This window comes from Xyrauchen texanus, chromosome 6 (assembly GCF_025860055.1).
Source record: "Xyrauchen texanus isolate HMW12.3.18 chromosome 6, RBS_HiC_50CHRs, whole genome shotgun sequence".
Lineage (NCBI taxonomy): Eukaryota > Metazoa > Chordata > Actinopteri > Cypriniformes > Catostomidae > Xyrauchen > Xyrauchen texanus.
Genome location: NC_068281.1, coordinates 40349730 through 40374845, shown reverse-complemented (window position 1 = coordinate 40374845; position 25116 = coordinate 40349730). Strand labels below are relative to the sequence as shown.

Below are 25116 nucleotides of genomic sequence, written 5' to 3'. Positions count from 1 at the left end.
CATAGATTTTTTTGCATCAATGATTTGAATGTTACAGGTATCTGCCATAGACGCCCACTGAAGCACAGCTTCAATAGTGCTCTACAGGCTGAGTGTCCACTGTCTTCTAAGGACATATTCATGTAGAAAAATGCAGATTATTGACACATTTCTTATTAGGGCAAATCATGCTTGTGGCAGGGCGGTGGGTGGGGCCGGGTGTGTATAATCACGACCCGGCCCCTCCCTCCGCCCTGCCATATTGCTACCTGTGTAGTCTTAAAGCAATCAGCACTCTTATGAGGGATGAGCAAAACTACACATTTTTAAAAATCGAATAATCGATATGGATTTGATGACTAATCGGTTTTAAAGAAGACCAATTTATGAGTTCACTAGACCCTGCACTGACACATTTCTTAGGAAGGAGTCTACTCCAGACTTGTTTTGAAAAATGCAATCCTCATGTTAGGACTCTCAAAAAACAATGCAAGATTCGATGCACCAGCCAAAGACATTGGTCAGCATGTGTACGGCTGTCGCTCTGGTGATTTAAATGGTATGTATTTGAATTTGCAACTTTTCTGAGTAGGTTTTACCATGTAAAGTAAAGCACCTATGCAAAAAATATAAAAACCACCCTCACTAAATATTGTGTACTTAAGCCATCAGTCATTTTAACAGGTCTTCCTCCAGCAGTCAAGACTGCAAGGGGCCCACTACCCTTGCCTAATGAAACTGATCTGTGCCTCTAGCACATGGTGGTCTCTCTCGTTTTCGTGAAAGTTGCAGGCCAGGGTGGTGAGCAGATGCTTAACTTCTTGTGCCAACAGGATGCTGTAATGACAGGGTATCCCTGCAAGTGTGTCAGCCTGTTTACAAAGCCTTCACTCTGCACTATCAAGCGCTATTATTGCAAAGAGCTTCCGACTCCAGCTGGAAAATGTTTTGATGTGCCAAATCAAGATGTGGGGGCAAGACTGGGTTGGGCTTGGGTTGGTCCTCCCTTGTGGTTTTGTTTCTGTTACACTCAAAGTATGTTATCAACAAATCAATCCCCCCAACCTCATAGAAGAGTGGCAGAAAACAAATGTCAGTTTGAGTTTATTTTACAGTTGCCTTGATCACAAAGAGCACAGTAAATAAATACAGAATTATGGGTTTACATTAATCAATTTTGATTGAAATTCAGCACACATGTACTTATGTCAATGAAACAAGATTAAGCCTGAGACAGAGTGCATTACTATGCACAGAATCATGTGAAATGGTTTGAGATATCACCTTAGAACAACAACACAATGTTTGTAGTACTATGGGGGTGGGGGGTGGGGGGTGGGGGTCATGCAAAATGTGATGCTGAAAAGGTGTGCCATAGCAGTGTGGTGCTTGAATTTAGGTTGTAGGAGTCTATTTGGACCTGTGTAAAGAATAACAAAAAGACACTCGCTGTGATCTTTAATACAGCAGTTGGGTTCTGGGAGTAAGCTCATTTTTAACTTTTAATTACAAACATAAAGCAATAACATTCAAGATAGATGTACCATGAGAATCAGGTGATGGTATACAGTATGTTTATGTGGAAATCACAAGTCTCTGTGATTTCAGTTTATCCAAACAAATCGTGTTTAACAGTTTTCAAGTAAGGCTGACAATTTATCATGTTAAATTCATTATGATTCATTATATATAGAATTAATGTATACAAAACAATGACCTGTGGCTTTACAGATATTCACCCGTCGGAAGGTTCGGGTTACATCCGCTACAGAGACAGAGAGTGAACTAAACTCTGTAGCTTTGGCCGCGAGAGCTCTCTGTGAGGGTGGTGTTATTTACCTCAAAATGAGGTATTTAGCTCATCTAGGAGTGAGGCAGCAGTGTTCACATCATAGTTTTTATTCTGTTTGAAGTCCATGATGATATTAATTTCCTGCCACATCTTTTAGAGTCGGTGGTGTTGAATTGTCCTTCAACCATTATACTGACTGTACATTATACTGCTTATCAAAGAGCTACTAAACAAATAAATAAATAAAATTGGACATACAATATTGATTTGATTTGAAATAATATAATTATATGAGAATAAAGACATCGCTGAACAGTTAAAATCCACCTCCAGCTCATTACAAGACTTCTTGCCAAATAAATAAATAAATGGATATGAAACATTGATTTGAGTTTAAATAATTTTATCAGCTCACTTGTAGACATCGCACTTTGAATAAAGCATTAGAAAAGGTGATGCAATTCCCTGATTTGTCTTAATCCCCGAATGTGCGCTTGCTACTCATGAAATATCAGACAGCTAGATGGCGCCATTGACCAATCAGAATTGAGTATTCCAGAGGTCCGTGTAATAAATTGCAATAATATGGTTATTTGATTTCGATTAATTCAATATGAATAATAAAGACAGCCCTACCACTAGAAAATGCCGCCAGTGATGGATACATACTGCCTGTTGTGTAAGTCTATTGTTTGGGGGTAAATGGATTGCAACCCTAGCTAAACGGGTTTATAAAATAAAGTGCATGTCCTGAGTTTCTTTGAAATACAATAACACTGTGATACTAGCATGCTATTTTGTAAATCCGAGATTCCATCTGAAAAAGAAAAGGGCTGGTAGAATCTCTTTTAGGTTTAGCCTTGCGATTTGCACAACCACTACCCTTAAGAGTACACCTAAGGTTATTTATACTACAAATATTATATATGAAACTTCAATCTAATGTTGTTATCTAGCCTCTATAACACGTAACTGGATAAAAATGTTAGGTGTATCAGGTGATACAGGCACAATGGTAAAACCTTGTCACAGCATTAAGTGTTTGGTACTGTTATCAGGCATCAGTGCTCAAGCGAACACACGCTCTGCGTCTCTTAAAATTGCCACACCTTACTCATAAAGATGAAACAAATAAGATTAATGTGTCCACTGAAGAAATGTACTGTGAAACATGCTGCTCCAACTCAAAGTTTTTTTTGAGTATTTATCTGTGCATACAGTATATCTTACCAGTTATCTGGTGACAGATATTCACAGCAGTTTCCTCATACACCAAGTATGTCTGTTGATGTTCATGGTGGCATGGTAGGTGGAAGACGTCAATACATCAAGAACCTTGTCCTGATGCTCCAGTTTGGATTCAGTCTCCAGGACCAGATTCTTCAGCTGCTATAGCATCTACACAAAACCACCACAAAACACACTCGTGGATGATGATTATTGGGGGTTGGAGTTCAAAATTCCACAGACATACTTATGTGATATTGACTAAGTCATATATTAACTATTATTCTCTGATTTGGAGGGGGTTAAAATAAGCAAATTAAGGCATGCTCACCACAGACCATCACAGAATGTCATGTGGTATCTGGTTGGTACAACAATGTAGATTTAAATTTTTTCTGAAGAAAATGTGAGTGGTGTTTGCCCATGCAAAACTCAACATCTATGATGCTGTTGGTAGTTGCCAGGGTGTTGCTAAGCGATTGTTAGTCTTTTTTGGCCCAAGTCGAAAGAGCCTACCTCCAAAGTCCCTATGGTGGTTTTCTTACTGGGAACGTTTACTGTGGTCCGAATCTGAGATCAATTGTTCCTGGTGCCCCCAGCAGCATTGGTGTGAAAATCAAAGGAGATCAGCAGTTACAGAAATACTCAAACCAGCCCATCTGGCACCAACAATCATCTAAGTGATTATCTAATAAGCCAATCATATGGTAGCAGGGCAGTGCATAAAATCATGTAGATACAGGTTTTTTAATATATTCTTGGTACACACAAAAATACTATGATCTGCCTTCACAGTGTACGTTGCAATAATCCTACACGATCCCGTTTTATTGCCACAACACATTTATGCTGTTTGGGTGGAACAACTCTAAGAAATTATTGATATCAGATGTAAACAATGCTTTGAGCAGTACCTGTTCTTTATAATAATATTTTATGAAATTCCCACCATTCAAACTTCCAATACAATGTGAAACTAAGTGGGATATTAGACTTTACGAAATCAAAGTTTTCAAGAAAGCAAATTTCAATTATCTTTTTGATAAAGAAAGAAAGAAAACCTGGCTCAACATGAAATTAAAGCTTCTAATTAATGTTTTGCATGCATTGAATGGATCAATACTTAAATACATTTTAAATAATCTTTTACAAAATTCTGACCTGAAATATTAAGATAAAATATATATAATTTATTAATAAAATAAAACACAAGAAAAAAGTTAGTTAGCTACATACAAAGCTACGCTTTGCTTGACTCTTTTCATGGCTGTGTTAAGACTTGAACACTGGTAATCTTTTGTGCTGTCCTTGAGTCTTTTTGTAGAGAGTGACAGGTTACATCATTTTTCATGTTGTTATAAACAGTCTGCACTGAGTCTGTGCATTAAAGTCTTCTATAAGACAAAGTGCCATGCCAAAGACAAGACCTCATCCCATTTAAAATCTTTTTTCCCCATCTTCTCATGGCCTTTTACCATGTTTGTTTTTAGTGTTTCTTAACCCCAAAACCATCTTGAAAAGTGATATTTGGGATGGTTGACCAACCATTAATTATCTCTGGTCAAAGCAATAATATTGTGTTTTGAAATGGTTCAACATGAAGAGTGCCATAATAATGCACTCAATGAGAAATGGTTGACGGTTTTTGCGTCAGTGTTTATGTCTGGTTGCTGCATACCATGCAGCACGTCAGCGCGGGTGCTGAGAGGGTTTACTGCAGCTGGCACTGTGGCCGTCTGCACATGATGGCACTGTGACCTCATATCTATGTGTGGTGGGGGAGTGAGCCGACTGCCCACAGCATTAAAATAACAGGACTGAGGAGGAGTATGTGTGGACTCAGTGATTTTTTGGGCTAATTACTAAACTTTTAAGCAGAAAGACTTGCAGTAAAAGTTGCTTTATTCTACACATGGTGCTTGGCACACATTTATGACAACTGTCGCCAAGTTGAGATCATATGACCAGCCGAATATTACTCGCTTTATCTCAGTAATCCCGGCTAACTGAATAATTTCACTCACAGAATAAATGAACCATGGTTGACTGAGAATAGTTTGTTTCTGCACCATTGAATTGATAACTAAAATGTTTTGTTCTTGCATGATGCTGTATCTACACTGCTAGGTGTCAGAACATTGTTAACAGAATATTACTGCATGTACATTCATGGGACCTAGCTAAATTCTTGGGGTTATTTAGAAATTCATTGGAGGACATTTTATTGTGTTCCCACACTTTTTGACTAGTGAATTTCTATCACTTTTCCATGATATTTCCAGTATCGTTTGTGATAATGGTATAAAGATTTTATTTCCGTTTTAAAACACAGAAGTAAGCAAACAATGAGAGGCAGCTGAGCAGGCTTATAAAGTGGAGGTTGTATTGTGATTTGATGAGATGCCTGAATCCTGATATCTTGCTGGTGGAACGTCTCGGTCACTGTCGTAACCCCCATTCCCTGATGGAGGGAACAAGACGTTCAGGGTAGCTGTTAGGAGCACCAAACACCTCAGGTCTTTGAGAAAAGGCCAATGAGAATTGGCGAGTGGAATTTGCATGCCACTCCCCTAGACATACGGGTATAAAAGAAGCTGGAATGCATCTGCTCATTCAGATTTTTTCTTCGGAGCCAAGCGGTTTTGCGTCAGTAAGCTGAATTCCACTGCCGGTCCATTCACCTCTCAATGAGAAGCTTTTGCTGTTGGATCTGAGGTGTTTAGGGCTCAGAGCGTCACTACCAGGTATCACTACACAGACGTGGCGTCAGCCGATTTTGCCGGGGCTTCAGCCCCGAATGTTTTGAGTGTAGCCCTGAATGTATTTTGAAAAGTTGACTGACAAATATGAAACCGGACAATAGCCTATGTAAACCCCCGAAATCATCATCTGGCTGGCTGGCTTTCACCCACAGTAGGCTAATTATTACCATAGGCTACTTGGACCAGCATGATTATCATCGCATTTGAAGATAAACAACGGCTACACATTTCGAGATAAGTGTGCCCATTTCAAGAAAAGTTTAGGCTACATAACCTTGCTATTGTTCATGCTGTAGGTCAGGGGTGCCAATACGTCGATCGCAAAGGCAATGCTGGTAGACCGCACAAAATTTAAATGTACTTTCGTTAAATTTGTATAAAAATAAATATAATGTCTTTCCTTCTTTTAGTTTCTGTCTGACTTGAACTTGACGAGTAAATTTTGACCAGGCAAGATTTTTGTTTATTCAGTTGCCATGACAACTAGGTTTGCGCCCTCCATGGGCTTCTGAGAACAGAGTGCGAAATTGCAAAGCTAACAGTGTTTGAGACTAGCTACCAGCAGCTACTGCCCTGATTATGCAAAACTGTCTGATTCCATTCAGTGCAAATCATCAGTGTTACGTGTTTAAAAGGTGTAAAAGGGGATGATTACATAACATTTACGTGAGACACTGTTGTTGTGTGTGGATGCAGGAAGAACAACCAAGAAACATCAATTAAACATTAAGAGGAAACGTTTATTCTCTTTGAATGAAAGATTTAAACATGTTCACTTAAATTAAATAGCAGGGTTATTTAGAAAGAAAAGTAATAAACGAGAAAACAAGGACAAACAAGAGTGTCGCCAAATTATTGAAATAAGCAAAACATAACTGATATCTAATTTTAGGTGTACCCGCTAAACTAACTGCCACAAAAGAAAAAATAGAAACAAAACCGAATTCTTCAGCGGAATACGCCTTTAATTAAACTACACTAAATAAAAACAGAAATACATTAAGGGCTGAACACTCCACGCATACCTAACACAACAATGATCCCTACCTCCCGTCCTATGATTTCGCAACAGAGAACTCAATGCTCCAGATGTACTGCACTCGGATTAACTAGGCATCTTGTCTTATCAAACTCAGGTCAGGCAAACGCATTTACTCAAATCATCAACAATAAAGACATAAGCGTGAATCGTAATAGTGGTTTCGACCATGTGCTTAGAACGCGCGAGTTGGGTGAGATCTGGCGAAGATCTGTCTTCCTAGTAGTGGATGGGCCTTTTAAACTCATGGCACAGCAGTGGATTGGTCGAGCAGACGATGACGCCCCCCACAATGACGACACGTGCCCGCAAACAGCCAGTGTCCGATCACCACCTGAAAGCAATGAATGGAGACACAGAACAGGAACACACACACAAATACACGTGGAACGTAACACTTCCCCCCCCTAAAAAAAAAGAAAAAAAAAACATCAAAACATGAAAAAAAGAACATGTTTTTTTTTTTCTTTCATTCCAATGTTTCGGAGCACACCAGCTTAAACTCTGGACAAAGCGTCCGCGATGATATTCTCCGCACCTTTCTTGTGTCTGATCTCTAAATTGTAGCCTTGTACCATCAAAGACCAACGCATCAGCCTCTGATTATGATTGTACATGCGACCTATAAACACTAAAGGATTGTGATCCGTGAACACAATCACAGGTAGATTAGTTGAGCTCACATAAACATCAAAATACTGTAAAGCCAGTAATAAGGCCAATGTTTCTTTCTCAATTGTAGAGTAGTTCAATTGGTGTTTATTGAACTTACGTGAAAAGTAACATACTGGATGGTCGACACCAGAAACGTCTTCTTGCACCAGCACTGCCCCCACTCCAACAGAGCTTGCGTCAATCTCTAGCTTGAATGTTCGTTCAAAATCAGGAGCTGATAAAACAGGCGTACTGCACAACAAAGTTTTGATGTTATCGAAAGCATTCTGACATTCATCATTCCAGAGGAAAGTGCATGATGGACTAAGAAGTGACGTTAAAGGATTGGCCACTGTTGAAAAATTCTTGCAGAAACTCCGATAATAACCGGCCATTCCTAAGAATCTGCGAAGTTCTTTGCACGTAGCAGGAACAGGAAAATCAGCGATTGCAGTTACTTTTGCCTCCACGGGTCGAACTTGACCTTGACCCACTTCTTTGCCCAAGTACGTAACCGTAGCTTGACCAAACTCACACTTCGCCAAGTTTAACGTCAGGGAAGCTTTCTCAAGGCGCTCAAACACCTCTCTTATCGTTGACACATGTGCAGACCAAGTAGGTGAATAAATCACGAGGTCATCTAAATATGCGTTACAGTTACGGACACCTGCAAGCACGATGTTAATAAGCCGCTGGAATGTGGCTGGTGCATTGCGCATCCCGAACGCCATTACGCAATACTGCAGAAAATCATCTTGGGTCACAAAAGCAGAAATATCGGAGGCGCGCAATGTTAGCGGCACCTGCCAGTAACCCTTCAGTAAATCTAATTTACTGACAAATTTAGCGGACCCCAGGTTGTCCACACAGTCCTCCATACGAGGTAATGGAAAACAGTCAGGAACAGTTACGGAGTTTACCTTTCGGTAATCGGTGCAGAATCTAGCAGAGCCATCACTCTTAGACACGAGTAGACAAGGTGAGCTCCAGGGACTAAGACTCTGTTTCGCTAAGCCATGTTCACACAAATATTCAACTTCAGTCTTGATCACAGAACGTTTAAGAATATTTGTTCTATAAGCATGTTGCTTAATAGGAACAGCATTACTCACGTCGATGTCATGTTCTAAAATCGTAGTGTGAGAGGGAACGTCATTAAATAACGAAGGAAAGTCAGAAATTATTTCTTTCACATCATTACTCTGCGACTCGGACAGATGAGACAGGTGGGAATTTAAAACAGCCAGTACTTCAGAATTCTTCAACCTGGCGCACTGCTGATATGTGTGTTGTATCAAAACTCCATCATCTTCCTTGTCGTGTGTAGAAGTAAAATCAAACGACTCACACGTAAGCGCCGCAGCACAAGATATATTCGACTCATTTTCTTTCAGAACATCTTGCAATGACTCTCGAACAAGGTACGCCTTCAGCATATTTACATGACATATGCGAGATTTCGAGATACGCGCTGCTGATCACCGGTGCCGTAATCTTTTTCAATGGAAACGCCTCCGGAAAACGCGTCGCGGTACACATTATTGTAAGCAAGTATTGATTACCAGATTTTGACTTAGGTAATGATCCAACACAATCTACAATAACGTGCTCAAAAGGCTCTCCCATGACTGGTATAGGAACCAGCGGTGCGCGCAGAATCACCTGGTTCGGCTTACCCGAGAATTGACAAGTCATACAGGTTCTACAGAATTTGGCTACATCAGCCTTCATTCTAGGCCAAAAGAAATGTCTCAATATTCGATGGTATGTTTTCTTAATGCGACCAGACAAATCATGATCATGAGCGAGTGAAAGTACTAGATGTCTATAACACGTCGGAATGACAATTTGGGTCACAGAAGACCACTCTGAATCATTCACAATATCAGCACACCACCAAAGCATCAGTAACCCGTTCTGCACATAATAAGCGTTTCTCTTCTCTTGCACCTCTTCCACGGAAATGACAGAAGAAAAACATTTACGCAGAGAAAAATCCTCTTTTTGGGCTGCAATAATTTTCTCACGAGTAACTTCTAATTTCAAATCAGCTGATTTAAAAAAAATGACTGTGCCATCTGACTTACCTGCATCAGGCATCAGAGCATCGTTTACAAACATAGGTGCTAAGAATGTGGAGGATAAATCATCAACATCAGCAAACTTACGAGCCTGCGCTCGCGTCACAGCGCAAACAGGAAAAACCTCAGGGAATTTCTCTGACATTTCATCAGTGCCATCGGAAAAAATAGGTTTATCACAAACCTCTAATAGCGGTACAATTTTACCACCTGCAATATCATTACCAAGAATGAAGTTCACTCCATGCACTGGTAAACTATCACGAACTCCAACTTTCACAAATCCTGAGAACAAATCTGACTTCAGATAAATCTGATGCAAAGGAACTTTCATAGTGCTCATCTCAAGACCACGTACTAACACATGACTTCCACAAAAAGTACGCTCAGAAATCGACAACGCGTCAGCTACTATAAACGATTGCATCGCTCCGGTATCACGCAACATAGTAACTCTGACTGGATCAGGAGAATGCTCACTAACAGACACTAATCCTTCCATCAGGAAAGGTTTATAACTAACATCTAAGACATCACAATTCTCCTTATCTATACAATCCACAGTCTTCACAAACGCGACACTTTTAGTACTGACACCTTGCTCTTTGCGCCTTAAAGCTAGACAATCAGCAATAAGGTGTCCCGATTTGCGACAGTAAAAACATTCTCTGCCTTCTTTAGCTTTTGGAAAATTTTTCGAACGCCACTGATCTCTCAAGACAACAGGAACATGCGAAACGTGGTCAGTCCGAGCAAGAGCAAAAACACTCTTGTGCGTAAGCGTGAACTCGTCCGCACAAACAGACGCCTGTGACACTGACGTCACCTTCTGCTCGTTTAGATAAACAACTATACGATCAGGAATACAATTTTTGAACTCCTCTAACAAAACCAACTCACGGAGAGCACTAAAATCTGCTACTTTATTTGAGGTGCACCACCGGTCAAACAACAAACTCTTTTCCCTAGCGAACTCAACGAACGTCTGATTTTAAACTTTTTTGTGATTCCTAAATCGCTGTCTGTACGCCTCCGGTACGAGCTCATAAGCCCTCAAAATTGCCGTTTTAATAACGTCATAGTCTAAGCTATCCTGTAAAGAAAGTGCAGCACATACTTCCTGAGCTTTGCCCGTCAGCTTACACTGAAGTAACAACGGCCACATCTCTAGACCAGTTAAGCATAGAAGCAACTCGTTCAAATACATTAAAATATGAGTCAACCTCAGCCTCTCTGAACTGTGGGACAAGAGAAATGTGTTTACTCACATCAAACGTCGGACTCGCACCTGCCGCGACAGCAACCTGCTGCGCAGATTGAGCAGCTGATACAGGAAGTGTAGGCGGAACCGGTGCCTCTCTGGCTATGCTCAGGTCCAACTCACGCAACTTTACTTGCGTGTCTGCCTCTATTTCCAGACGACGGATGTGGAGTTGAAAATCTAACTGAGCTCTACGGTCATCTGCCCTCTCGCGCTCTTCCCGTTGGACTTTCGCCAAACGTACTTTGAGGCGCGAATCATCTCCCGCTACTGACGGAGAAGAAGATTCAAAGGGCGGTAAGACTGCTTTGGCTTCGGAACCCTCCGCCTCATCAGTCCCACTCACTTCCTCCTCACCTAAAGAACCAGCTCCAGAGCTCAGAATCTCCTCAGATTTATCAGCCGGTTTTAACACCTCCAACTTCCTTAGCTGTTGCACTAACATATTTTTAATGTCTCGCTTAAGCTGCTGTCTAACAATTCTAATTTGGTAATGTTCGGCAACTCTCAACAAATCATCTTTCCTACACGTACCTAATTGTTCGACCGTTGGTGCACTCACAAAACTATCCAGATCAAAATCAGCCATTCTGACTAAACTTACCACCACAAATGCTAGAATCCACAGAAGCCTCTTAAAATCTTTCATTCAGACGATACCTCCTTCAAGGTTGCGCCAACCCATACACAAGCAACAGCGCTCACAAACTCATCCCAAGAAAAATAAGATATCCCTTTAAAGGAATATCCCACCGCTGCCACCACCAAATGTTACGTGTTTAAAAGGTGTAAAAGGGGATGATTACATAACATTTACGTGAGACACTGTTGTTGTGTGTGGATGCAGGAAGAACAACCAAGAAACATCAATTAAACGTTAAGAGGAAACGTTTATTCTCTTTGAATGAAAGATTTAAACATGTTCACTTAAATTAAATAGCAGGGTTATTTAGAAAGAAAAGTAATAAACGAGAAAACAAGGACAAACAAGAGTGTCGCCAAATTATTGAAATAAGCAAAACATAACTGATATCTAATTTTAGGTGTACCCGCTAAACTAACTGCCACAAAAGAAAAAAATAGAAACAAAACCGAATTCTTCAGCGGAATACGCCGCCTTAATTAAACTACACTAAATAAAAACAGAAATACATTAAGGGCGAACACTCCACGCATACCTAACACAACAATGATCCCTACCTCCCGTCCTATGATTTCGCAACAGAGAACTCAATGCTCCAGATGTACTGCACTCGGATTAACTAGGCATCTTGTCTTATCAAACTCAGGTCAGGCAAACGCATTTACTCAAATCATCAACAATAAAGACATAAGCGTGAATCGTGATAGTGGTTTCGACCATGTGCTTAGAACGCGCGAGTTGGGTGAGATCTGGCGAAGATCTGTCTTCCTAGTAGTGGATGGGCCTTTTAAACTCATGGCACAGCAGTGGATTGGTCGAGCAGACGATGACGCCCCCCACAATGACGACACGTGCCCGCAAACAGCCAGTGTCCGATCACCACCTGAAAGCAATGAATGGAGACACAGAACAGGAACACACACACAAATACACGTGGAACGTAACATCAGAATAAGGTAAATGCCCTGTCTATTGTAATCTATTGTGCTGTAGGTGTTTTTGGTTTAGTGTTAAAACTGGATGATAACAACATTGAACATTATTTTATTTTTAAAATTAATTTGAAGATGAATTCCATGTAGGGATACATGCAGTAGTCCCAACAAGCATTTATATATTTTTTTTTAAAGATTTTTTTAGTTGTTAGATCTTATTGAGTTGGTCATGTAAATGTAGATCAACAAGCAAAAAAGTGTGGGCACCCCTGCTGTAGGTAGCCTGGAACACTATCCCACTGCACTGAATACTTTCCTTGTTTATCAGGTGTTGTTTTTTCTAAGGATAACCAATAAGCATTAACAAAAAATGTATGTGTGACTTGTTTTGTGATATTAGTTTGTAGTAAATATACACTTTGATATGATTAAATGGTTTTGTAGAGGGTAGCAAAGATGAGCTACAGACTGAGGAGCCAGCAGCAGCTGTGCTAGAATCAGGCATGGAAACTGGTAACAATTAACCAGTCACTTGATATTAACTTTAGAGAAAGTTAAAAGTGAAACATTGTTTATCCCAATGCTCCTCATGATCCTAATGAAAGGATTTTGACAGATGAACATTGAGAATTATATACAGTTCGATGCCATGGTGTGTCAATGAACTTAGACTAAAATCATTCATGTATTGCTTTAACTTAGGATCTTATACATCATATATTAAATATTTTTTTTACCTCACTTTACTCACTATAATATAACTCTTTTGTGATGACTTTATGGTAATGTACATGAAAATTCAAGAATCATGATAGATCTTAGGGCAATCCCACTGATCTGCTCTTCCCAATACATTTTTTTTCAATGGTATTGTCTACAATTTCAAATATGTAGCACTTGATGAATTAGTTGTTTGAAGCTGATTTGCAATAAGTTATGTGCTGTATCTGTTCTTTTGCATCACAGATGATTCAGGGAGGAGAGAGGATGAGTTAGTGGAGGATAGTACTAGAGTGGAAGATTTAGGAACTGTAGAAACAGGCCCAGCCAGAGCAAAACTCAAAGAATACCCTCTCACCAGCTTTGGACTATAGAGAAGGGCCTTCCAGCAAAAATGGTTTGACTCTTTTGAGTGGTTACTGTACTCTGCTAGCCGAAATGCAGCCTTCTGCTTCTCATGCAGGCTCTTTGGGAAACAAGTGTCTCGAGTAAATAAAGATATGATAACCCACTCTGTTGGATTTTCAAACTGGAAAAGAGCTTTGGACAGCTTTAGAGAGCACGATACTAGTTCAGGACACAAAGCTTCAATGCTTGCTTGGAAGAATTACAAAGCCAGTTTAAAACAAGGCAGTGTTGTTGAGAGAATGCATGTGGCCAATGTTGATCAGATAGTTGAAAGAAGAGAATTCCTCCGTTGTATCATTGCTGTCATTAGCTTTTTAAGAAAGCAAGGCCTCACATTCCGTGGCCATCATGACAAAGAGTCCTCTGACAATCAGGGAAATTTCTTAGAGATTATGAAATTTCCGGAGGAATTCGACCCCTTTCTCCAAAGCTACACACCTCCCGCCCATTCCACTTATCTCTCTTCAGGCTCACAGAATGAAATGATACAATGTTGTGTGGAGGAAGTTACTGCATCCATTATTGAAGAGATGAAGCATTCAAAAATGTATGCAGTGATGGCTGATGAGGCTCGAGATGGTCATGTGGAACAGCTTGCTGTGTGTGTTCGTTATGTGGGATATGACAACACTGTCAAAGAACGTTTTCTGGAACTTACAAGTCTGAAGTCTTTCGATGTGTGTTCCATCACAGAGGCCATTGAAGAAGTTCTCAAATCCAAAGCCCTGCAAGACCTGCGATGTGTTGCTCAGGCTTACGATGGGGCATCCGTCATGAGCTGTGCTGTTCAGGGTGTTCAGGCTCAATTCCGTGTGAAGCATCTAGAAGCAGTGTATGTGCACTGCTATGCACATGAACTGAATTTGGTGCTTTGTCACACTTGTAGGGCTGTGCCAGAAGCCATAGATTTCTTCGACACACTGGAGAGTGTGTACTGTTTCTTCAGTGTGTCTATAGTTAATCATCAGTCTTTCTCTGACATGCAAAAAGCCTTGGGCTTAGTGAAGAGTGAGCTTGTTCAGCTCTCGAAGACGCGATGGGCATGCCAGCTCATATCAGTCACAGCTGTGATTGCAAATCTGCCAGCATTGTTGAAGTGCCTCACAGAAATGACTACTACTACCACAGCAATTGGATTGCTTTCCAAACTTTCAAGACTTTCAAATGTCTATATGCTTATAATGTTCAAAGCTTTGCTGTCCACTACAGAGGGACTTCACAAGTACCTTCAAAAAGAGGATATGGACTTAGTGCAAGCTACATGGTATAAAGATGAGGTCCTTGAAACACTTAGGTCCATGCGGACAGAGGAAATGGCAGAGAAATTCCATCATCAGGCCAAAGAAATTCTTGAGGCCAAGTTGGCCAACCATCTGTCAGAGACCCCAGATTCAGGAGGTTCTCACAGACGCAAGCAGAGGCGATTAGATGACTATGTGGTAGAGTCCACCACTGGCACAAGGGCTTATGTGAGTGCTGGGGATGAGATAAGAAATCACATATTTTACCCATGCCTTGACAGAATGGTGAGTGAGCTGGAGGGGAGATTTTGTGGTGTTAGTGCAGAGCTGATGAAAGGCATCAAAGCTTGCCATCCAGCAGCAAATGACTTCCTGTGTGAAGAATCACTAGAGCTGATTGCTAAACACTATAACATGAAGGTCAGTAAAGAAGAGGTTGCAGTGGCTAGACAGTTCCTGATCAAAAGAAGAGATGAAGGTGTCATTTCAGATATGGCAAGTGTATACAAGCTCCTTGACCCTGACATGTTCCCAAGCCTGAGATCAGTCTTTCAAGCAGCACTAACGATTCTTGTCAGCAGCTACAGTTGCAAAAGATCATTCAGTGCTCTGCGTCACCTACACACATGGTTGAGAAGAACCGTGGGTCAGAAGAGGCTCAATTACCTGGCAGTGATGTCCATCGAGAGGGGAATTGTTTGTGTCACAGACACATAACAGTGTCATGGACCGATTTGCAATGCTCAAACCAAGAAAATACCCTTTAACGATTCCACCCTCTTGCAACTGATGAAGAGACAGAATGACAGGTAGACAGACAGATATACACGCAGAGACTATAAGATAGAACCTGAGAAGGACAGACTAAGAGAAAGAGACTGAAGAACAGACAGATAGAAAGAAAACAGCGAGTGATGAGAACAATATTAAGTGATGAGAGAGACAACATTAATTGATGAGAGAGACAACAGCAAGTGATGAGAGAGTGAAATAAAACAACAAGTAATGAGAAGGACACCAGATAGACAGCAAGAGGTGAATAGTGTATGTTGTATGTTGAATGTGTGTGTGTTGAGAGAGAGAGAGTGTGTGTATGTGTGTGTTAAACTAATGTTAACATTAAACACCTTTTGTCACCTTTTGGTAGCTTTCTGGTGGAAGAAGAGAGAAAAAGACAGCAACACTTGATGAGAAGGGAGAGCGAAAGGAGCAGGTGAAAAGAGATTGACTGAACTCTCTTGGACAGTTGTTTTGTTGACTTAAATGTAATATACTGTAGCAGGGTAAAGTGTACCCATGTTGGTCATTGGCCAGTGTCATGTAAAAACATTGAACCTATCAGCAGTCTGGTGTTATGGTATAAAATGGGGAGGTTTTTGTCACTGGGGATGCGTTGTCACCCCTACCGCCCCTTTACGGAAGTTGCCATTTTTTTGAATGGGATAAAGCCCCTGGCTTTAAGCTCGTCAACGAACAAACAACTGCATGTTATGGTCAGTGACCGTGCATAGTACCGTGTTGTGAACATCTCCCGGTTGAGTGACACGATCAAGGGTTTCATCATTACGGGACGAGATGCACGTCTTTTATATGTAACGCACTGTCTGCCTTGCCTGGGCTTATTCCGGTCATTGTCGTTGTGGAGTGAACTTTGTGTGTTTTTTTTGTAACAGCGGGCCCGGACGATTGCTCGCCGCAGAGTGAGAACAAAAGTAGTCGTGACTATTTTCTGTCTGGCTTGCCCGTCGAGCGTGCGGGCGATCGTGGCCTTATTTTGTTTCATTTTTTATTTTCCTTTCTTGTTTTGCTGTGAATTGTAATTGATAATTTCCCTTTTTGTTTTGTGCTAAATTTTGCTTGTATTGTACGTAATTTATTTTTGTAGGTTTAAACTTATTTTGAGTTACAAGGTGAGCTTGAATATTGTCTTTGTATATTCTTCTCCCATGTTTGTGAACAGACTTTTTTTTACTTTATTTGGGGCTGGTTAGTACCAGCTAATCAGTGTTTAGTGTTTGTCCTTTTCTCCTATGTAATTGGGGTGGTGGGGGAAGTGTATAGAGGAGGGGTTTCGCTGCTGTTTAACAGTGTTCACCTTGAGTGCCGTGCTCCTTTGAATTGACCTCACCAGAGTGTGTGTGTGTGTGTTTGTGTGTGTGTGTGTACTAAGCGTGGTGTGTAAATTTAGGGTCACAGCAGGCCATCTCCCTCCCTTAAGCTTTCTTTTGTATTTTTTTGTTGTTGTATTTATTATTTATGTATATTGAAGTTTTCTAAAGTGTTTTTCTTGTTTTTTTTCGTTTCTTTCTGACATGTGAATATTGTGCCCTCGAGATAATGTATTGATGGTTTTAACTTTTGTATTTGAATAAAGCAGCCTCATCTTTGGTACTCCCTGGTCTATGTCTCTCTGCACACCCATTTTTCGGTAACGAACCTGTGCACCCCCTGTTCTGGGGCTGGTAGTTCCTGGTATATACCGGGTGGCGTAGTCGAACGTTAGTATAATTATTGGTGCTTCTTACAGTTCCTTCTAGTACCTGACGCCCCTGGCCACAACACCAATACACAACAGTTCATATTATGTTCTACTAAAGTCTCACACAATTAAGATGTACTTTGACTGAAAGTAAAGTGGTACTGTAAAAAAAAAACTCTTCGAGTGATCCCTGTATTTGCCTAATATGGTCTGGGCTAACCCCCGGATGTCCTTCAATGCTGGAAACGCCTCTGTCAATACATCGACACAATGTTGAGGGGAACTACGTTTACACTTACATATATCATAAATACATACTTGGCCACCTCCCTAAAGATGCTCTTAGGCAATGTACTTAGACAACTATGTTTTTTTCATCTTATACTCTGTAAAGGGATCAATGGAATGGAGGAGACGAGAACCGGCTTGATAATATAAATAATAGTTTAATGATAAACTTAAAAGAAGACACAAACACACACATGACGGACATGTCCGTAAACGATCTCTCTCTCCCGCACGATCCCCTGCAGTTGACCCCGCCCTCTGCCCTGCCACATACTCCTTTAAGTTATTAGTAGTACTTGCTAAGGCAATTAGCAAGTTGTTCTATTACTTTTGCAATCAGACTTGTATTAGCCTAGCAGACGAAAATGGGTAAACAAAAATATGAATATTATAGAGACTAGGGAATGGGCTCTTCTGACTTGAGCCAGGCCCTAGCGAAACCCTAGAAGCCCCTTAGCTACACCCTAGCAACATCCTACCACATAGAAAATAAAGATAAATTTGTGGCAGCAAGTTTTGCTTGAACAAGCTTAAAAATATATATTTTTACCTTTTCAAGTGCTTCATAATCTTATGATCAGTGCTTCATAATCTTAAAATGTGTGTTGTTTATTGACTAACATTAGTATATATTCTGTACATGTGACAACATGACGCCGATCACAGCAGAGTTTTTGGGAGAAACGCAGACAAAACTCTTTTTCTCAAGTTTTTACATTGAAACCTGTTTGAGTCAAAAGATTAGTCTCCAGTTTAATCCGATATGCCATTTTGAAAATTTTAGCGATTTATCATGAAAAGCCACATTGCTAAACATAATGTAGGCCTACATTATAGCAGAGATTATTTATCAGAGATGGGACACTTCTATTTAAATGAATGGGAAAAATTGGAACGCTCAACCAAGGAGCACTAGAGCCCAACAGAAAATGGATGTAGAAAGGAAGTCCCGCCTTACAGATAAAAGAGCCAATCACCTTTTAAATTCAGACATCACCTGTCAATCAACTCTAGAATGTGCATTGGCTATACAAGCCTGGAAAATTGCGTTTTTTAGCATAATATGAGGTAAAGTATCACAATTTATGATATCAATATTGCCAGATTTCACTGCTGATTTGAAGTATGTTCTTTGATCGTAATCTTGACCAACTGTTTTTGAGATTTTGGTCTTTCTGATTTCAAGTAGATAGGAGCTGCACATGTGTGACTGGAAATAGCTTCCTGAGAGCATTCCAAAGATGGCCAACAATAGACTGACTAGCTAAAAAGACTAATTATAGTGGACTATAGTGTTATTTTCCCTAGGAAATCCTATATTTACTGTGTTTAGATTCAATGGGTTCATTCCAAAAGCTGGAAAATGTGGCTTTATATGGAGTAAGGATGAAAATAAGGTGCATTTGAACTGCATTTGAAGTAACTGAAGTAATTCATTAGATAGGGAGCAGGAGAGCATCCTATAGGTTTCCTAAGCAGCTAAGTGCATTCACTCCTAACATCCAACCAAAAGTTCAGTTTAACTTAAAATCCACGATCCCGGTTCCGGGATTTAAAATTACGTCAGTAATAATGTACTTCCAATTTTAAATGTATGCGGAGGAGTTATGAGCTCATATCTGGTACCATTTGAAAGCTTAGAATGTCTACTTTCTTGAGATATGCATCACTTTGGCATTTGTTTTACACTAAGTAACTTATTTACAATAAATTACATAGTTCCACCCATCAAAAGTCGTGTCATAATTATGTGCGTTTTTGAATACATATGTCTCATATCGCTCAAATATGACGCACATGTACAAACCATGTATCAAATGAAAGCTCTCATTGCCAGTAAGAAGTTCCAATAAGTCTTTTTAATGAGGTATAATCACATATCTAATACACTTCGAATGAATCATGAAGTATACAATCATACAAGTGAAATTATTGAATATTTGCCGTGCTACTCGCACTAGACAGCACAGTTAGTCACAAATGCTACATAATCTTTTACCTTAGGTTATTCTCTGCAAAATGAGCCGTTTTTCAGTGTTTTCTGTGGTTGTGTGCCCAAGTAATCCCTCGATATGTCACACGAGTGCAGAAACACCACAAAGTAATGTTATATGATATTCAACAATCCAGGAAAATATGTAAACATCCGATCCGGATAAAGCATATATTGCCATAAAGCTTAGACCCTCCGCTTTCCGGCAATGTCTCTCAAGATCAAATAGACCAATCAGGGGCTGTGATATTGCATCCAGACTGTGAAGTGATCACTGGGTAGGTTACGTGCCCAAAACACACAGACAGCGTCTCACCAGACACCAGAGCGCATATTTACCACTTTCAACAGTGTTTTATGTAATGACAAAGGGTTTTCTGTAAAATTACACTGGGATTTTGCATTTATAGCACTGTATATGGGTATGAGGAGACTTTAGATTTGGGTAGGCGGAAAGTACACCAAAAAAAGGTAATATTCCTCCCTTCAAATAAATTGAAATAGATATTAAATAAAACATGATACAGACAAAATTCCTTTTTCAGGTATTTGCTGACATCTAAAAACTGTCTGCTTGCTGCTAGGGTTTACAGGGCTTGAGTTATACACTTTCAAAAATGAATTTATATAAAAAAAATCAAAAAGCGCCTCTTTTTTTAGGAGGGTTATTACTGTTCAGACAACATATATTTAATTTTTTTTTATTTTTAGCAGTGTTTTATGCAACTTCAAAGGGTTCCTGTAAAATGACACCAAAACTGTGTATTTAGGCCAAAGTATGTGGGAATGGGAAGCTTTTTAATTTGGGTAGGCCAAATCCAGGCGGAAATCCCCAAAAATGGCAAGGATCTTAAGAGGTTGATGTTTGGACCACTCAACATGTTTGGCAGACATGGGACAATGGTAATCAATACATAGATTCAGAATATATAATGTATAATTATATTTTAACATGGTTGATGATTGGAGGATGCTGGTCATTACTTGTATCAGATTTAATTATGCTAATTTCTGATTTGTAAATTGCATCAGCACTGGCTATCACTTGTTTGACAGTTCAAAGAGAGAACATTGAGATTGTGTTGCCAGAGCAGGAAAAGACATTGTAACAAAATTCTAATCAAATCAAATCATTTTTACTTGCATAGTTTTTTTATTTGTGATTTTCCCAATACACAATGTTCCAAAGCAGCTTCCAAAACCAAAAATTAGCTGTAATGTCTATACATCTAAAAAAGAATGAATAACCAACACTCCTGGATACATTATAAGCAATCAAAAAAAATCTCACTTTCTATAGCTTGGTATTATTTACAATTTCACAATTTAGTCCATATATGTTGACATCAATTTTAAGGAAACTATATGATATATATACATATATATGTATATATATATATATATATATATATATATATATATATATATATACATATTAGGGCTGTCAGTCGATTACAATTTTTAATCAGTTTGAGATTTATTATGAGGCCTGTTTAAGGATCCGTCAATGAACAGCTGCGTCAGACATGCTTGGGCAGCGTCTTGGATGCATTGCGTCAGATTTTTAGGTCACTGTCAAGTTAAATATAGTTTATTACTTAGAACACATCTTGAGATCCCTTAGTTTGAATTTGCGCTCCATTAAGTGTTTTGAACGCAAGAACGTAACGCATGTTTGTGTTGTTCGGCTGCTCAAGGTTGTTTTTCTTCACTGTATAAACTGCGCGTTGCTCATACAGCTGAAGTTTCACTTACTGCCCTCTGGAGTAAACAGGTGGTACTACAAGCTTGCATTTGTCAGGAATCTTCCTTATTACTACGTTCAGGAGGGGCATTGAGATTAATGGCGTTAATTTTTTTAACGCATTATTTTTAGTCAAATTAAACGCACTGAATTAACGCGTTAAATAGACAGGCCTAATATATATATATATATATTTATTTTTATTATTATTATAAAAAATGTTTTGCTTGTTTATTAGGTGCTACTTGTTATAAATCAAAAAGGGAAATGGAAAATGCACACATCAGTCACGCTTGGGTCTCAGGAGGATATACTGACAATTATATACTGTATATTGACATAGTGTATTTTATTTATTACATTGTGTAACAATTATCACATACCTCTACAATTACAGTCAGGGTGTTATTAATTTAACATTCTCCAATGTGCAAGGATCAGCTGTTTGACCAAAAAAAAAAAATATTTAATGCTTCACCATTTATCTGTTCACTGTGTTGTCCCTGTGCTCTGGATGGACAACATTTGATTTGTGATGATATTTAAGTTTTATCAATATACTAACATTACACTGTTAGATTGATGACTTCTGAATGTTTTATTCATGACACTGCTTTGTTATGTTCTGCTAAAGTGTATATCAGGAAGAGTATAAAAATATATCTGTCTACTATTGGTGATTTGAGTTAGTCTGTGTAAGGTGTGAAAACTGAACTCTCTGACATTTTTGAGCTCCTGTGCCTCTCTGTCTCAGTTACTATGGGATGCAGCACATGAAGTTCAACAGCAGGTACCTCTACTGGCACACCTGTATCCTGACCATGACCTGGAGAGAGGCAGAATGGGGACATATGATCCAGAATGACTATGCCAGTTAAGCTGAGTTAAATATCTTGAGAATATTCTGAGGGTTTGTTGGTGAGAGAATATGGTTGATTTGAGTAAATGTGCAAACATTTAAAATATTCCATTGTGTTTATGCAAACATATTTTTGTTAGAACAATACACTATCTGTTAAACATTACTTAAGAAGGCCACGATGGAACAATCAAAATCTGCACCTCTCAATGAATATGCATTAGATTCAGATCACATTACATGCTAGAGCATGACTGCCACCATGTGGTAGAAATATGCTAAGTCATGTCTTTGAGTGTTATTTCTAACAATAGTCAGATTTTACTGGTGAAATTCACAACAGTTCAAAGTCTCAGTTTATTCTTTGTTATTTTCCCTATTATTTCAGATACAACTACAGGCATTTATCAGGACTTGTAGCTGATTTCTAGAACAACAACAACAACAAAAAGACAAATAAATAAGTTTTCAAGCACCCAATCTGGTGTTGCAGTTTAAATAATTACATTTGAATGCTTGTAATTTTAAAGGCTGTTTTATACTCTAAAGCAAGTATTCCATGGCAAAAAAAAAGGGAATACATAACATGTATTGCCCTTTATTAAAAGGCTTTTTGAAATGATTGGTTAGTCTGTGGTTAAAAAGACATTTAAAATAAAAAAATTATGACCACTAAATGTAATGTTATCCATGTAAGACTGTCAAATTACAATAAAAATATGAATATTCATCCAATTTAAGATAAAATGCACATAGGAATGCAAAAACTGCAACGATCTCAGTGGAGGTCTTTGACTGCTGCGTCTTGCTTTCTAATCAACTACTTTCTGGGAATTTTCCTGACCATATAACTGTATTTACCGAAAAACACGGAGGTTTCCGATGGTATTTTAAGACTGAGTACCACACTAGTACAGTGGCACTGGTATACTGTTAAATACTAAATAAACAGCTTTTTTTCCCCTAAATGTAATCATGTCTTTAAAATTTGAAATTGAATGGCATTAAAGTATCATCATGCTGTTGGTATAATCACAGTAACAAGTCATGGTTTCATAGGATGAAACAGTTAGCTAGATGTCCTTTAGATGTCCACTCCAGATGTATCCTCCACCCTCTTGGCTGCATGGTGTGGTTGTTGGGGTAACCTGAAATGCTGCATAGTCATGGGTGAACTCCACTTTCTTCTTATACTGCATCTCCAGTACAGACAAAGCTTCCACCATCCTGGCCGAGAGAACTCGGAAACCGATGTCCGGCTTGCCGATGAACCGTTACCGCAAACTGATCTCATAATGGTTGTCCACATGGATATCATCCACCTCTTCCCTCTCAAAGCGATGAAGGAGCTGTCTGTTTGCATCTCTAACCTCTAGAGAGCAGGCCAACACCATCAGGTTGTCTGGTTTCATGTCCTCGGAGGTCCCACCTTGGGAAACAATAGCTGGAATGCTGGAAATTACTTTCTGGCCTTTGCCCGCTCCTTTGGTATACGCTGCTTTGGCAGCCTCCTCAGATTTGGCTTCCTGGTGGCTCGTCCATTGCAGTTTGCCAAAAGACCACCAAGACAGGCACTCAAGTTTGGATAGTAATCTGCGCACAATGGAAACAAGGGAATCGATAAATACCTTGATGAAATCTCTGTTGTCTGGGATTGAGAATCATAAATAGTTGGGTAAGAAGTAAAATATTGTCACCCCTTTTTATAGGTCATATACAACTGTGTGGACACTCTGACCTGACCCATGAAAACTTTTGTTTGGGGATTTGCAAAACTAGACAACTAGGCTGAAGGAAGCCCTGTATAATTATGTTGGCTTGACAAAGTAAACATAGTGTTATTCTACAAACTTGGTTTAGAGTTTTTTCAAAATATCTAAACAGAGACCAACTCTCTGAGTGATGAATGTTCATTAATGATGACACCTGCGGTTAACAAGCAGAATCTACTGAAGGAAAGAGAAACAACAAGAACAAAAAAACAAGAGCACAAACCAGCAAACACCTGAGATTTACATCATTCAGAGAGTGTATCTACATGATCTCACGAACTGTTTGACCAATTCAACATTCAACACAACACAGAGTAGATTCAACACTGCTCAGTGTTAGTTTTTAACACTCTTGTAGAGTGGCCTCGTGGAGACACCAAGGAGTGTTAATTTAACACTGAGGATTTTCCTAGTTATTAAGCAGATACTTGTTTTATCCAAAGTGAACAGTACACTTGTTATAGGAACAATTAATACACTTGGAACAACCTAGGATTAAATGTCTTGCTCAAATGCACACTGGTAACTGTTCATGGACTGCTGATAGGGATTTAACTAGCGACCATCTGACTACAAGCCCGTAATGTTTTGGAAAACAGGGGATTAGAGAGCAATACCAGCATTGATAGCTTTTTGACCAATAGGCCTACAAGTTTGGTATGACTTGTATTGTGTGTCCAAAGACAAGATCCACGCAATCCACTTGTCACTGAATAATGCCTCTTTTAAAACTCTTTCTGTTGTTTAAAGTCAGTTCTTGATCAAAACAACAACAAAAAAAGAATGCTAATCACAAATGATTCGATTCATCTCTTGTTAATATGCGCTCATTTTAAATGCCATTTTCTTTTAGCTCACGTGGACTGCCGGGTGCTTGTGCGTCGTTTACCTGGGGAAGAGATGGAAGCAGGATGCACTATGGGAAGAAGACAGGCCGGCGGAGGCAGTTTGATGCTCTGGGTTATGTTCTCCTGGGAAATCTTGGGTCCTGGCATTCGTGTGGATGTTACTTTGACACATACCACCCACCTAAAGATTGTTGCAGACCACGTACACCCTTTCATGGCAACGATATTCCCTGATGGCAGTGGCCTCTTTCAGCAGGATAATGAGCCCTGCTACACTACAAATATTTTCAGGAATGGTTTGAGGAACATGATGAAGAGTTCAAGGTGTTGATTTGCCTCCAAATTTCCCAGGTCTCAATCCGATTGAGCATCTTTAGAATGTGCTGGACCA

General features: G+C 39.5%; 1 pseudogene; it reads right to left on the bottom strand.

Moving 5' to 3' along the window:
• Positions 1-3022: 3022 nt before the first annotated feature.
• Positions 3023-23852, bottom strand: LOC127645722 (synaptosomal-associated protein 47-like; annotated as a pseudogene).
• Positions 23853-25116: the final 1264 nt, after the last annotated feature.